A 12458-nucleotide genomic window follows, 5' to 3' on the forward strand; every position below is an offset into this window, starting at 1 on the left:
CATCTTCTCTAAATCTTTGGATGGGTCGGAGGTGTGGTGTGGTGTGGTGTGGTATGGTGTGTGTGGTGTGGTGTATTGTGGTGTGGTGTGAGGCGGTGTGGTGTGGTAGATGACTGTGGGGTGTATAGGTTATGTGTATGTGTTTGGGAAGAAAGGAGGACAGATGGGCTGAAGCTGTCGTGGTTGGAGCTCAGATGAATGTGGAATAGATTTTTTGACCTTTCTTGCTCTTCCATCCTTCCCTTCTTGGATCATTGGTTAAGTGAGATAAATGATAGTTTCTAGACATTTCCCTGGTGATGCAGGAGGAAGGAGGTAGTGGAAACAAACCCAGCTCTAAAATATGGGATGGGCTTCCCAGGACTCAGGAGTCGGCAGTGGATCCTGACCCCACTTCCTCATAGACTGGGGTCTCCTGGGTGAGCTTTGGGTTTTGGGCACTTTGCTTCCATCCTGAAGGCCTGGGCCTTCCTCTCTCAGTGGCCTGTTAGAGCTGCTGGCAGATGTTCAGGGCTGGAGTCTACTTACTTGCCTCAGCCCTGCAGGCATGGTCTTCTGTAATCTGGCCTGACCATTCCTGGTTTCTGTTGTTTCTATTCCACTCATGTTCTCTGTACAAACCTTTTGGGGTGAACTGGCATGCCCCCCTTTTGTCTCACTTCCCTCAGATAACTTCTGCTTGTTCTTCAAGACTCAAGTCTAGTCACTTACAGAGAGTTTCTCTTGGGCTACGGGATTTCTTGGAGAACCATAACTCTTAGACAACAGGCATTGGGGCACACGTCCCCCTCTCTGCGACTAAGGGATGGCATTGTGCTGAAGTATTGTGCTTGCTGCTGTCCCCAGTCCTGCCCAAACCACCTGGGAGACTTCCTTTGTGTAGCTCTGCTCTTTTATCACCAAACCCGTAACATGGGGCATGGCTGGTGCCCACTGTAGTCCCATATTCTCAGGGCCCCTTCCCCCAGGAGATCTTCTCTACCTGGAACCCAAGACACTGCTGTTTCCTCCCTCCTGGCCGTATGAAATCAACCTGGCTTTTCTCTAGACCCTAAGGCCAGGCTGTGCTGCCCTGAAGGTACATCAAGCCTTGACTTAGAACAGTTGGACACAAAACTGGGCCAGCTCGGAGCTCTCCTCTTTGACCTGGTTTGATCTGGCAGCTCTTCTGTGACAGGTGTGCAGGATGCATTTGTAAGACTCTGAGCGGCTTATTTTATGTGCAAGCATTCCTCAGAGGCCTGGAGATAAGCATTCACACCTCCAGCGTGTATAGGTCCAGAAGAACCTAGCTCAAGTCTCAATGCTGGTAAGCATCCACAGATAGGAAATAAAGCCCGATCTGGAGGCTGTGCTGTTTCTACAACGCTGCTCTGCTTCAGGTCTGGCCCAGCTTGCTTTGGTCCCAAGGCTAGGGTGCCCTGGCTGCCTTGAGGCAGTCTGGTACCATTCCTGTCTCCTGCATGAGGTCTTCTTGCCAGGAAGCCGCAGGAAGCTCAGAGTGGTGTTTACCAGCTTCCAGGGAGTACCTCTAACTGGCCACATGGGGCTCCTTGCCTCATCATCATCCTGCTTTCAGGATACTGGGAGGGGAGCAGTGGGGGAGGAGAGCAGTGGGGGCAGGGCACCCTTCCCTGAGCAGGAGAGCCACATGACTGTGTACATCTGACTGCGTCCCACTTTCCTCTGCAGCTATTTCTGAAGGTGGGAAAAACAACGGTGACTTGAAAGGCACAGAGGTTTGCGTAGGGGTGTGTGTGCACTGCCACATAGATCTCAGGGTAAACAAACACACGTGCACACATGCATGCCTGCCTACATACATGTGCAACAGAAGCCTGGGGAAGCCAGGGGGAGGGATGCTTGTGGTGTACTTTGTGGGTTGGGAAGTTGCAGGCAACAAACGGAGAAGTACCTGCCATGCAGATGGCCCTCAGTGCCATGCTTCTATACCAGAGGCCAGGGTACCAAGCTTGGTTCTACGTCTGCCCTAGGAAAAGCTCCTTGACCTCTCCAAGCATCTGTTGCTTGATTTTTTTCTTTATTTTCTTAAAGACTGTCATGAGCCTGAAATGAGCGGTTGCTCAAGTAGAGAGTTCTAGAAATGTTAGCTCCTTTTCCAAGGTTGGGAGACTCCTCTTCTGCCTCCCTCCGAGGTGCTCCAGCCACATAAGACTTCTCTTCTCCCTCACTTCCTCCTTCCCTCCCTCCAACTATCCTTTTTTCCTTCCTTTTGCTATGTAGCTGAGGCTGTCCTTGAACTCAGGACCTTCCATCTTCCTAGTGCTCAGAGTACAGGTGTGCACCATTGTGCTCAGTGATCACAGGACTTCTTAAGGACCAATAGTCTTCTAGACGACAGATAATAGGGTGCAACCAGCTCCCTCTCTACTAAGCTTAGCCCCTGGGAGCCCAAGAATGGCCTCAAAGTGGGGTGGAGATCTGTGAGCTGGCAACACAGTCATCCAGCGAAGAATGCCAATGGGTGAAGAAACCCCAGGACAGTTCCCAGCTGGAGAGGAAGGTGAGGCTGAGTAGCAGCAAAGGCTCTTCAGAGAGGACCTCAAATTGTCACTTGACCTTTAGACAAGACCTGAGCTTCCCTCTCCTCCTACAACGTCCTCATTCTGTGTGCCAAGACAGCACTCAGCTGTGCTCAGGGCACTAGAAGTCACCAAAACCTACAAAGTTCCATGGCAGACATCTCCCCTGCGGGCCTCATCTGTCTACCTGGGCAGGAGCAGTGGAGTGTGCTATTCCTGGGCCAGGAACAGGGCTGGCTTTAAGAGGAAGAGAGAAGTGCCTCAAAGTGTGGCAAATCCTCGGAGGAGTCCTTCTTTTGAGGCTGGGCACAGAACCCCTCCTAGGATGGATGACAGCGCCATTAAAGGCTGTCATGGCCCTACTCATTCAAGCTGATTAGCGAGTTGTACAGGAGCTGCAGAGAAAGCGGATATCTTTTCTCCATAGTGTCCAGGTCACCAGGAGTTCATGAGCACATGCACATGTCCCTCAACTGGTCTGCAAGCTCCCTTTGTCCACAGAGAATCAAGTGACTCAGAGTACTTGAGGGTGAATATGAACAATAAAACCTACGGAACACGGAACATTGAGTTCCGTATCTCCACTGGTTCTGTGCATGGGCAACGAAGGGATTCTTTACTTTCATTTTCTCAGGGAGACAACTGAGGTTCAGAAAGGCTATAGCAGAGGTTATGCGACTTCTATGTGGTTAGGGAAACCCAGATTTCTTTTTCTATAATCTACCCCAGCAGTGCAATCAACAGAGTCCAATGCTTGCTTGAGGAGAGCTGGCTGTTGGTGTGGCTTGGAACAAACACTTGCCTCAGCTACAAGTTCTTTCAGACATGGACTTGGGTCCTTAGCAAATATATTTTGTCCCCTGATGGGCCCACCAGACTCCTTCCTTGGCTCCTGGCTAGACTGACCCCCTTGAGGAACATGCAGGAAGGACTCTGTTATTCTTTGAGCCTTGTTACATGGGCCTGGAACCACAGGGTCAGACAGAGTTCGGTGCTGCACACAGGCCTGGCCCTGCCATCTGACTGTGCATGGCTGGTGCCTCGCTCCAAAGGCACACCATTAGCTTGGAAGGGCTTGTGCTACAAATCCCAATGGACCCATTTCCAGTTGGATTCGCTCCAGGAATCATCTTTGGACTTGGCAGAATGCATGGAATTGATCCTCCAATCCCTCTGCTAAGAAGACGCTTGGCAAAACTGAAGGAAGAGTTTTGGGGGATGCTGTCATTCCATCCTTCTCTGTCCCTATCCCCTGCAGCGTGGGGGCGGAGTCTACTGGCACAAGCAAACTCCCTCCCTTTCACCTTCCTACCACTCTCTGCCTCCTTCTCCAGTCCCCGCCCAACCCCTGAGAGCAAGCAGGAGGCTAGCAGGCAGGCAGTACCGATTGCCTGGCCTTGGCTGCTTTGGTACCAGGTCCCTCTGAGCTGTGGAGAACAGATGGGCGGCATAATTGAGTGTAGCGTTGATAAACTCCGGCCTCCTCAGCAGCAGATAAGCACTGGGCGGGAGCTGCAGAGGTGGCAGGCCAGCCTCCATCTGTACACGCGACCTCCAGTTCCCTGGGGGAAGCAAATAGGTCCCTTACTCCTGCCTCTCACTTAATCACACACAACCAGAGCTTTTGCAGGGAGACCCCAGTGTTTATCTAGTCTTCCAGAGCCTGAATTCCATAAATAACTTATGTGAGGGAGGGCCGGGGGTGCAGAAGGGACCGGGCTTTGCCACGGGCTTTGAGTCCGACTCTTCTGCTCTCCCTGTGACCTTGGGCAAAGCACCCAGCTTCCTAGGCCTTAAAGGTTGCAGCCGTGCAGCCGGGGATGGAATGACTGCTCCCTTCACTCCGTCCATTCTTGTGGCTTCTCATTGTACCCTTGTTCCTCACCTTTTGTAACATTTTGAGTCGTTGAGGCATAATATACCACACAGGCGTGGGTACACCAAAGACACTAACCCCAGACTCTGTGAGCTTGGGCAAAAACAGGTCAGCCACACTCAGATCTAGGTGTAACTATCCTAGCACTCTAGAAGGTTCCTTATGCCCTTGCAGGTCAATATGCCACCCTACCTGGTTACCGCTGCCCTGACCTCTGGCCTCACCAGCCAGTGTCCTCTTTAAGCTCTGCTCCCCTCTTCCTCTTCCACAAGTTGAGCACAAGGTCATTGGACCTGGGTGATTCCCGGAACTCCTCTTCCTCCTTCCTAGTGGGTGAGAGCCTCTCAGCATCCTTCTCAGGCAAGGTGGGTCTTCTTTCTTGTCCTTACACCTAGAGATAGTTCTATGCCTCATGGTCCCAGCTCTGGCTAGAATCCTCATGGCCTGGGCCTAGGTGTTCCATGTCCTTTGAGACAGAAAGACTGCTTGGCTTGGTGAGCTCTGCTCCCCGAGGTTTTGGGTCTTCTCATCACAGAGTCCCGGGCAGTAGACAAGAGGATGCCTTGGAATTACCCTGCACTCTTAGCTTCCCTCAGACCTCTCTACCTGCCAGTCTGAGAGCCCCTCACAGTCATCTTGTCCCAAAGGCAACATCTCCTCTCACCAACCTGCTCCTTTGGTCCCATCTTTGTCAGTTTCAGCCCTGTGTTTGAATTGTACCCCTTCCCCTAGCAGATACACCCACCTTCTGTCTCTATTGCCCGTCTACACCCATATGGTAGCCACTTCGGTGCTCTCCAATTAGCATTAGGGGGGCCCTCGCATTCCCAGACCTGCTGCTTTGTCACACCCAAACTGTCACTGTCCCCAACACTGCAGGTTCTCACTCTGACTGTAATGCCCTGTTACTTTCAACCCTCGAACTCTTCTTCAGTCACCAAACCTATCCCAAACACCACTTTGGCATTCTGAGGGCTCGTGTGCCAGGTTTCCTATGTGCCAGCTACTTTGCCAACAGTCCTGTAATGGAAGTGCCTCTTAGATGAGAAACTTAGCTCAGAGAAGTTAAGTGACAAGATTGAGGTCCCACAGCTGGTACACGGAGAGCCAGAAGGGACCCAATAGAGCTCATTCACAGCCCTGGTTATTTCTGGGGTTCTGGTGCCAGAGCTCAGCTGGTCTGTTGGGTGGCACAGTGGGAGGGTGAGATTCCTTTGTTTTGGTTTTGCTCTCTCCTTCTCTCTGGAATTTCAGAGGTCAAGGTTCTGGTAAAACTCCTGCATGGGAGGGGAGGGGAGGGGAGGATCCTGTTGCCAGGCAGGAACCTCTACAGTGTCCAGGCAGAAGGTGCGAGAGCTCCAAGCCTGGGAGAGAGCCTGCCTCATTATTTCTTAATTAGAATGGAGGGTGCCAGTAGGTAGCACACAGTCATTTCTGTCTGATTGCACTGCACCAAAACAAGCTGCAGGGGAGCAGGGCCAGCAAGCCCAGGCAGAGAGTGGCTCAGGCTGAACCCACCTCTTCTTGCTGCCAGGGCTTCTGCAAACCCACAGGGACTGCTTCTCTGACCAGAGCCTCTCTCCTGAGCTCCTGGGGTGCCCTGCACCCCATCACGAAAGACTGGCCTTTTCTCCCTGCAGCTGGAGAACTCTACAGGGCACCCCAGGAGCCTTGCTCAAACTCACAGTGGGAACTCAAAAAATGTCTGGACAAGGGCCAGGGCAGGCCGAGCAGGGATGTCTGTCTGTCTCAGAGATGAGTAGTCACAGGGACCAAATGCCCAGAGAAGAGGCCTTTGTGTAGGCTGTTCCTTCTGCCTCTCTTCCTTCCCCTTAAAGGAGACCAACACCACCCTGGAGTCTGTTTTTCCCAGTTCAGGCCTTTCTGTGACCAGTTTGCTTTCTGGTCACTGCTCCTGGGTGGAGGTCACTTTGTTCTCGTTCAAGTTTCTGTCTGGTGTAACAGGATCTTACGTTCACCTTCACCCTTCTGGAGCGTTCTCTGAATCCCTCTAGAAATTCAACAGACTCCACTAGCCTCTGCTCAGAAGCCAGGAATGGAAACGCTGATTTTGCAGGAGACTCTGCAGTGGAATCCTGCTGCCCAAGTGCTCTTGGGCCTCCTAATCTGTCTGGCAGGGAGAAGCAGGCCTCCTGGTGGAGTGAGAGGAGATATCCACAAAGCGCCCGGGGCTCCGAGTTCCTTTGCATCAGCATCACCACATTGCCCTGGCTGGACTGTACCTTGACTTCTAGATCGCCTACGTTTTAGGAGGTAGGGCCCTTTCCTCTACAGCTGGTACCCTTTCCAAGAGAATCAGCCCTCTTCTAAGTCACTGAAAGCACTCCCTGGCACCTTCAATGGGGGTCCTTGATCTGGGTTTCAGGACGGCTCAAGACACCATCCACCCACAGATCACAGATGCCTGACAAGACACTTGCTCAATAAACAGGTCAGATGCAGCAGGTGAGCAGTGACTCTGTCCCCAGGAGCTCCCTCTCAGGGTCCAGAGGGCTGCTCCTTGGATAGGTCTGACCCACGGACCTTCCACTGCCTCAGTCGCCAGCCAGATGGGCAGTTTAGGCCAGCAGCTGCCCAGATGGAGGTGCCAGGCATATTCGGCAGCTTTCCCTGGGTCTCTCATGATCCAGGGCCCCAGGATGACCCTTGACAACAGGAAACTAGGGACAGGGGCAAAGGAAGGGAAGGTGATAAGGAGGGATGCCAGCAATTCTTTCCGGTTCCCATGCCCTCGCTCAGTCGGGCCCTCAGCCTGAAGTCCTGCTCTCCACCGTGCAACTAGGAAGTTCCTTCCTGCCCAAAGCCTCAGTCACCCCACACCTCCCCTCAGTGGGGCACTCCTGAACCAGCGCCCCTGCTCCCCCCACCCTCTCTGAAGCCACAGCCTGCAATCCTGAGGGGTCCTTGTCTCCCCTCTGTGCACTGCTAGAGAGGGTAGAAGACCCCAAGTCCCCAGCTGACAGGGAGGCATGGAGCAGAAGGACTCTGCCCTGCTTGCGTGAGGGGCTGCGGATCTCCCTGGCACCTGGTTACAGGCAGGGGAAGGTGCTGAGGCAGGGCGGAAGGCAGAGTGAGTGTGGAGCAGGCCAGTTAAACACGGGGCAAGGATAAACCCTTTCTAATGGAAAAGGAAAATGAAAGCAGAATGAAAATTGATGAGGCGGGGAGGAAAGGAGACTCATTTCACCAGCAGGTTTACCAGATGAAGCCCAGAGATAAATCACACTGCGGAAGGAGGCCTGGGCTCCAGGGCACGAGCCTTCCCCTCTGTCAGCTGTGCCAGGCAGGCGGGGAGATAAATGGCAGCAGCTGAGAGGCCCTCAGCGGGTGTTTTTCTTTCTGCCTTTTCTCCTCACTGCAGTGGGATAGCCTGCCGGTCCTCAACACCCTTCCACATTTGCCCTGGCCGTCCTCTCCCTCAGTCCCTCTTCCTCGGCTCTCCCGGCCCCATGACCACCTGGACTGCCCCACAGTCGTAGGGAAGACAGGGGATTGGTAGTAGGCAGTACAGCCCAGGCCAGGGCCAGGACAGACCTCCTCAGGCCTAGGGGGCCTTGGGCGAGCACAATCAGAAAGTTCTCAGAAATGCAGATTCCCGGGGCCACCCAACCCTCCAGGATCAGAGCCTGAGGGTGGGGCCTAGAAACCCACATTTGAGCTTCGTGACTTAGGCCAACTCTATAAACCAAGGGGTGAAACTTAGAAATCTCAAACGCGGTTACTCAGGACGTGCTTGGTGTTGCTCTCCTGGCAGGTTAGGATGGAGTCTTCCAGAATCCCCTCACCTCCTCTGTCCTGGCACAGAGAAATGTCCAGGAGCATCAACGGCGGTCTGGTGGTATATGCCGGGCACTCTAGGCATGGGAACCGCAAGGGATACATTGCGTGGGAAGGGCAGGTGAGGTTTCCCAGCTCGAGAACAAATCAAAGGAAAACTCTCTGTGGAGTACAAAGCTGTGACAGAGGGCAGTGGGGCCCAACTGTGGGAACAGGCACAGTCCCACCACACGGGTAGGGCGTTAGGCAAGCATTCAGAGGAGATACGCTGCAAATTAGTGTCGGGCTAGTTTGTATAGGCTTGTCACACACTATAGTCATTTAGGAAGAGGGAGTTACGGCTGAGAAAACAGTCATCTTGATTGATGATTGACGTGAGTGGGCCCAGCTCTCTGTGGGCAGCGCCACTTCTGGGCAGGTGCTCCGGGATGCTGTAAGAAAGCAGGCTGAGCCATGAGGTGCAGGCCAGAAAGTTCCACCCTTCCACGGCCTCTGCATCAGCTCCTGCCTCCAGGTTCCTGCCTGAGTTCCTGCCCTGACCTCCTTTGATGATGGGCAGTGACTCAGAAGTGTAAGAGTCAATAAACCTTTTCCTCCCCAAGACGCTTGTGGTGTTCTATCACAGCAAAGAAACCCTATCTAAGACAATGAGTGAACTTGGCAGGTACTTTGATAAGATTGTTTTAAAAATCTCCCTGACGGGGATGGGGGTTGGGGGGTGGGGTGGGGAACCAAGCTCCTAGAGGGAGTCTGGACCAAGACGGTCACTGGAAGTAGAGATGGTGGGAGACATTCAAAATTCACAGGAGGGACCCTAAGCCTGGGAGGCCTGGGAGAAAAGAGTAGGAAGTGAATGCCAAGTAGGGTTTCCCTGCAGCCTGTGAGTGTAATGAGGACTGTGGTGAGAGCCCCCATGGTCTGGACGTGATCCTGTAGGCCAAATGTAGCCACAGGGCCATGGAGACCACTACAACTCCAGTCATCATCAATAACCCACTGAACCAGATGCACCTTGCAATTGCAATTCCATCACTCCCACTGTCTAACGTGCCTGTGGTCTGAGTATGTGCTCCAGATTCTTGCATTAGAAATGTGATCTCTGGTAAGCATGGTGGCTCAAGTCCCAGCACCCAGAAGGCAGGGGCAGGTAGATCTCTGAGTTTGAGGTCAGCCTGGTCTATAGAGTGTGTTCCATGACAGCCAGGGCTACACAGAGAAACCCCGTCTTGGAAAACTGAAATAAAAAGAAAAAAGGAACACATTCCCAATGGTGCAGTGTTAGGAGGTATTTAGGTCACAAGGGCTCTGCTGTCCTGAATGGACACATGGCATTTTGAAAATCGTGAGAGAGGAATTTTTTTGGTCTTTTTGTCAGTCTGCTTTTTTCCCATGTGGAGATGCTGTATTCCCCAGAGAACCCAGAGTTCAAACACCTATCTTGGAAGCATCACTGGATGCTGATGCCGATCTCGGACTGCTTGGTTTCCAAAACTGTGAGAAACAAATCTCTAGTCTATAATTTATAGATACCCAGTCTTTGGTGCTCCAGGAAGACATGTTTGACAGTCACAGATGCCACTACCCTTGTTTTAATGGGAAAAGTATCAAGGGACTCGCTCAAGTTCACACAGCAAACAGTAATGAACCAAGGTTAGAAACCACAGTGTGCTTCCACCCTGGTCCTGGCTTTCCCTATGGTAGGGCAATGATAATGTTAGCCACTGAAACCGTCTGATTGTGACCCAGGCCTTGGGCTGGATATCTGGTCGGAAGTGGCACCTGTGTGCTCATACTGCCACCGTGATGAGGATTGACGAGCTCCACTGCGATGTGAGAGGTGTGAGTGCCTGGTCTGAATATTCAGCTGTGAAGCCAGGTTATTGCCAAAGCCTCTGCTCTGGGGTCTGATCCTTTGCCACTCTCCAGCCCCGCTGCCCAATTCTCCTCCATCCTAGAATGGAATTGGGGGCGGGGTCCAGTTGACTTCTTCTTGATCAATCTCCTTTGGGTCTGGGCCAATGCAAGAAAAAGAAGCTGGTCCCTGGTCCATGTTTACAGGCCTTCCTCAAGGACAAGCCTTTCTTTGCCTTGGCAAGCCTCTCCTCCATACCTGTGCAACCTCAAAGCCCAGAGTGCCAGGCGGGCTGACAGCTCTCAAGCCCCGAGCCCCGAGGAGGGGGATGCTGCCATCTGTGATCAATACCAGGCATAATTCAGTGACTGCAGCAAGTACAAAGAGTGGAGGTTAAATCAATATTTAGAAGCTTCAAAATTAAACTAATTAAGAGCAAGCCTTAATGATTTTTTTTTACTGTCTGGGAATAAAAAAAGACAAAAAGACCGCCTATATTTCATGATCCCACTTTAGTAGCTGGTAATAATTTGGAAGAGCAGAGATGGACGGTGCTCTGGCAGCCCTGTGCTCCGCTGCAGGAGAAGGGCACCTTGTCTGTGGAGATAGAAGAACAGCAAGGATGCAGGGGGAACACAGCGCCAGGCAATTAGCCTGATGTCAGGGCTACTGTGTGCAGCACAGTGTCCACCCAAAAGATATATTGAACTCCCACTCTGGATATTTGTGAATGTATACTTCGTAGAAAATAGGGTCATCATAGATGTGATTAAGCAAAGATGAGGTCGTCGGGGAAGACCCTAATCCAATATGACTGATGTCCCATAAGAGGAGGAAAATGCCACATGAGGCGGATACTCAGGGAAAAGGGACAGGACGCAGCTTCAAGCAAAGGAATGTAACACCCCCACCCCCCAAACACACACTGATGGCTGTCAGCAGAAGCCAGCAGAGGCAAGGACAGGTTCCTGTGGTCTTCTCGAGGGAGGCTAGTTCTGCTAACGCCTGAATTTGAACTTCTAGCCCACAGAACTTCAAGACAAGGAGTTTATGTTGTTTGAAGGGACGAGTCTATGGTGCTTCGCTATGGCAGTCTTAGGACGCTATCCAGGGGTCCTGGGTTCTCACTCCAACTCTGCCATTCACAAACCATGCCAGCTAGGGTGAGAGGCTCACTCTCCGCTACCTCCTCTGGAAAATGGGGATAAGACCTCCCTCTCTTTTAGAGATCTAGAACAAGAGGGCAAACAGGCACCACAAGCTGTAGGGCTGGCTCAGCCCCTCCCAGGGCGGGGCTGCCAGCTGTCAGATGAGCCTGGTCCTAGGCCCATTCTATGGATCCAATCAGATCACAGGGGAGTGTTCACTGTGTCACTAGAGATGCTGTGAACATAAAAGGTAAGTTTTTATTGTCATTTTTTAGTGGGATTTTATTTACTGCAAGCTGGTCTTTTCTAATCTATAAAAGGGAGGGATTGGATGACATCATCTAAAGGATATTGTCATATATACATATACATATGTATATATAATGGCTCACACTGTAACCTCAGCATCTTGGAAGCTGAGGCAGAAGAAGTACTGTGAGTTTGAGTTCAAGGTCAGCCTGGGCTAACTTACTGAGAGCCCGTCTTAAAAGAGGAAAGTGTGTCACTGTGGTGGTGGTGAGCACCTGTAATCACAGTACTCGGAAAGTGGAGGCAAGGGCAATGGTTCAATGCCAGACACTACTACACAATAAATTTGGGGCTGGTGTGGCATACAAAAGACCCTATCTCAAACAAACAAACCAAAACCAAAGATCCAGCATGTCTGTGCAGTCCTATCTCGTTCTCATTACATTTTCCCAGAAGTACAGTAAGATCAGTTCTGAATGCTGCCAGTTTTGGCTGATAAGATTTCTGGAGTGTTCTGAGGTATTGCTGTCTCCACTCCTGTTGGTCAGGTTGAGGGAGGGTTCCCAGAATAATTTTCCTTTATCTTCCTTATAGCATATGGGGTATGAGGGGACCGGGGAATCATGCAAGCCAGAAATAGAATTCTATTATCAAGATCGTCCCAAGTCCTGTGCACACCTTAAGCAAATATTCCCAAAGGCCCACTGTACGCAGCATTGTGTGGCATCCCCAAGTCAGTGCAACAGGGCAGCTGCTCTGTGGGAGCCTCCTCTGGGGTCTGTGGGAGAGGGTCTGCAGGTGGTCTCAGCATTTCAGAAGAATCCTCAGCTTGTAGCAGTAGGGGTCTCAAATGGGGTCCCAGGGAAACAGCCTTCCTCCACGTGATAGTCAATATTCATCTCAGAAGTGAATCACTAGATCGGATGAGCATGCGTTGGCACCTCCCGCTCAGAGGGATGGGTGACGAGAGTACCACGGCAGCCACCGCCATG

The 12458-nt window shown here is 51.9% G+C and overlaps 1 protein-coding gene and 1 long non-coding RNA gene across 2 annotated transcripts in view; one reads left to right on the forward strand and one right to left on the reverse strand.

Moving 5' to 3' along the window:
• The window catches only part of LOC121136738, a 28613-nt gene that overhangs the window by 14977 nt on the left and 1178 nt on the right, over positions 1–12458 (forward strand). The gene's annotated exons all lie outside the window — the stretch shown is intronic.
• The window catches only part of Lrrn2 (leucine rich repeat neuronal 2), a 58315-nt gene that overhangs the window by 3156 nt on the left and 42701 nt on the right, over positions 1–12458 (reverse strand). The gene's annotated exons all lie outside the window — the stretch shown is intronic.

Source organism: Mesocricetus auratus, unplaced genomic scaffold (assembly GCF_017639785.1).
Source record: "Mesocricetus auratus isolate SY011 unplaced genomic scaffold, BCM_Maur_2.0 Super-Scaffold_100676, whole genome shotgun sequence".
NCBI classification, from domain to species: domain Eukaryota; kingdom Metazoa; phylum Chordata; class Mammalia; order Rodentia; family Cricetidae; genus Mesocricetus; species Mesocricetus auratus.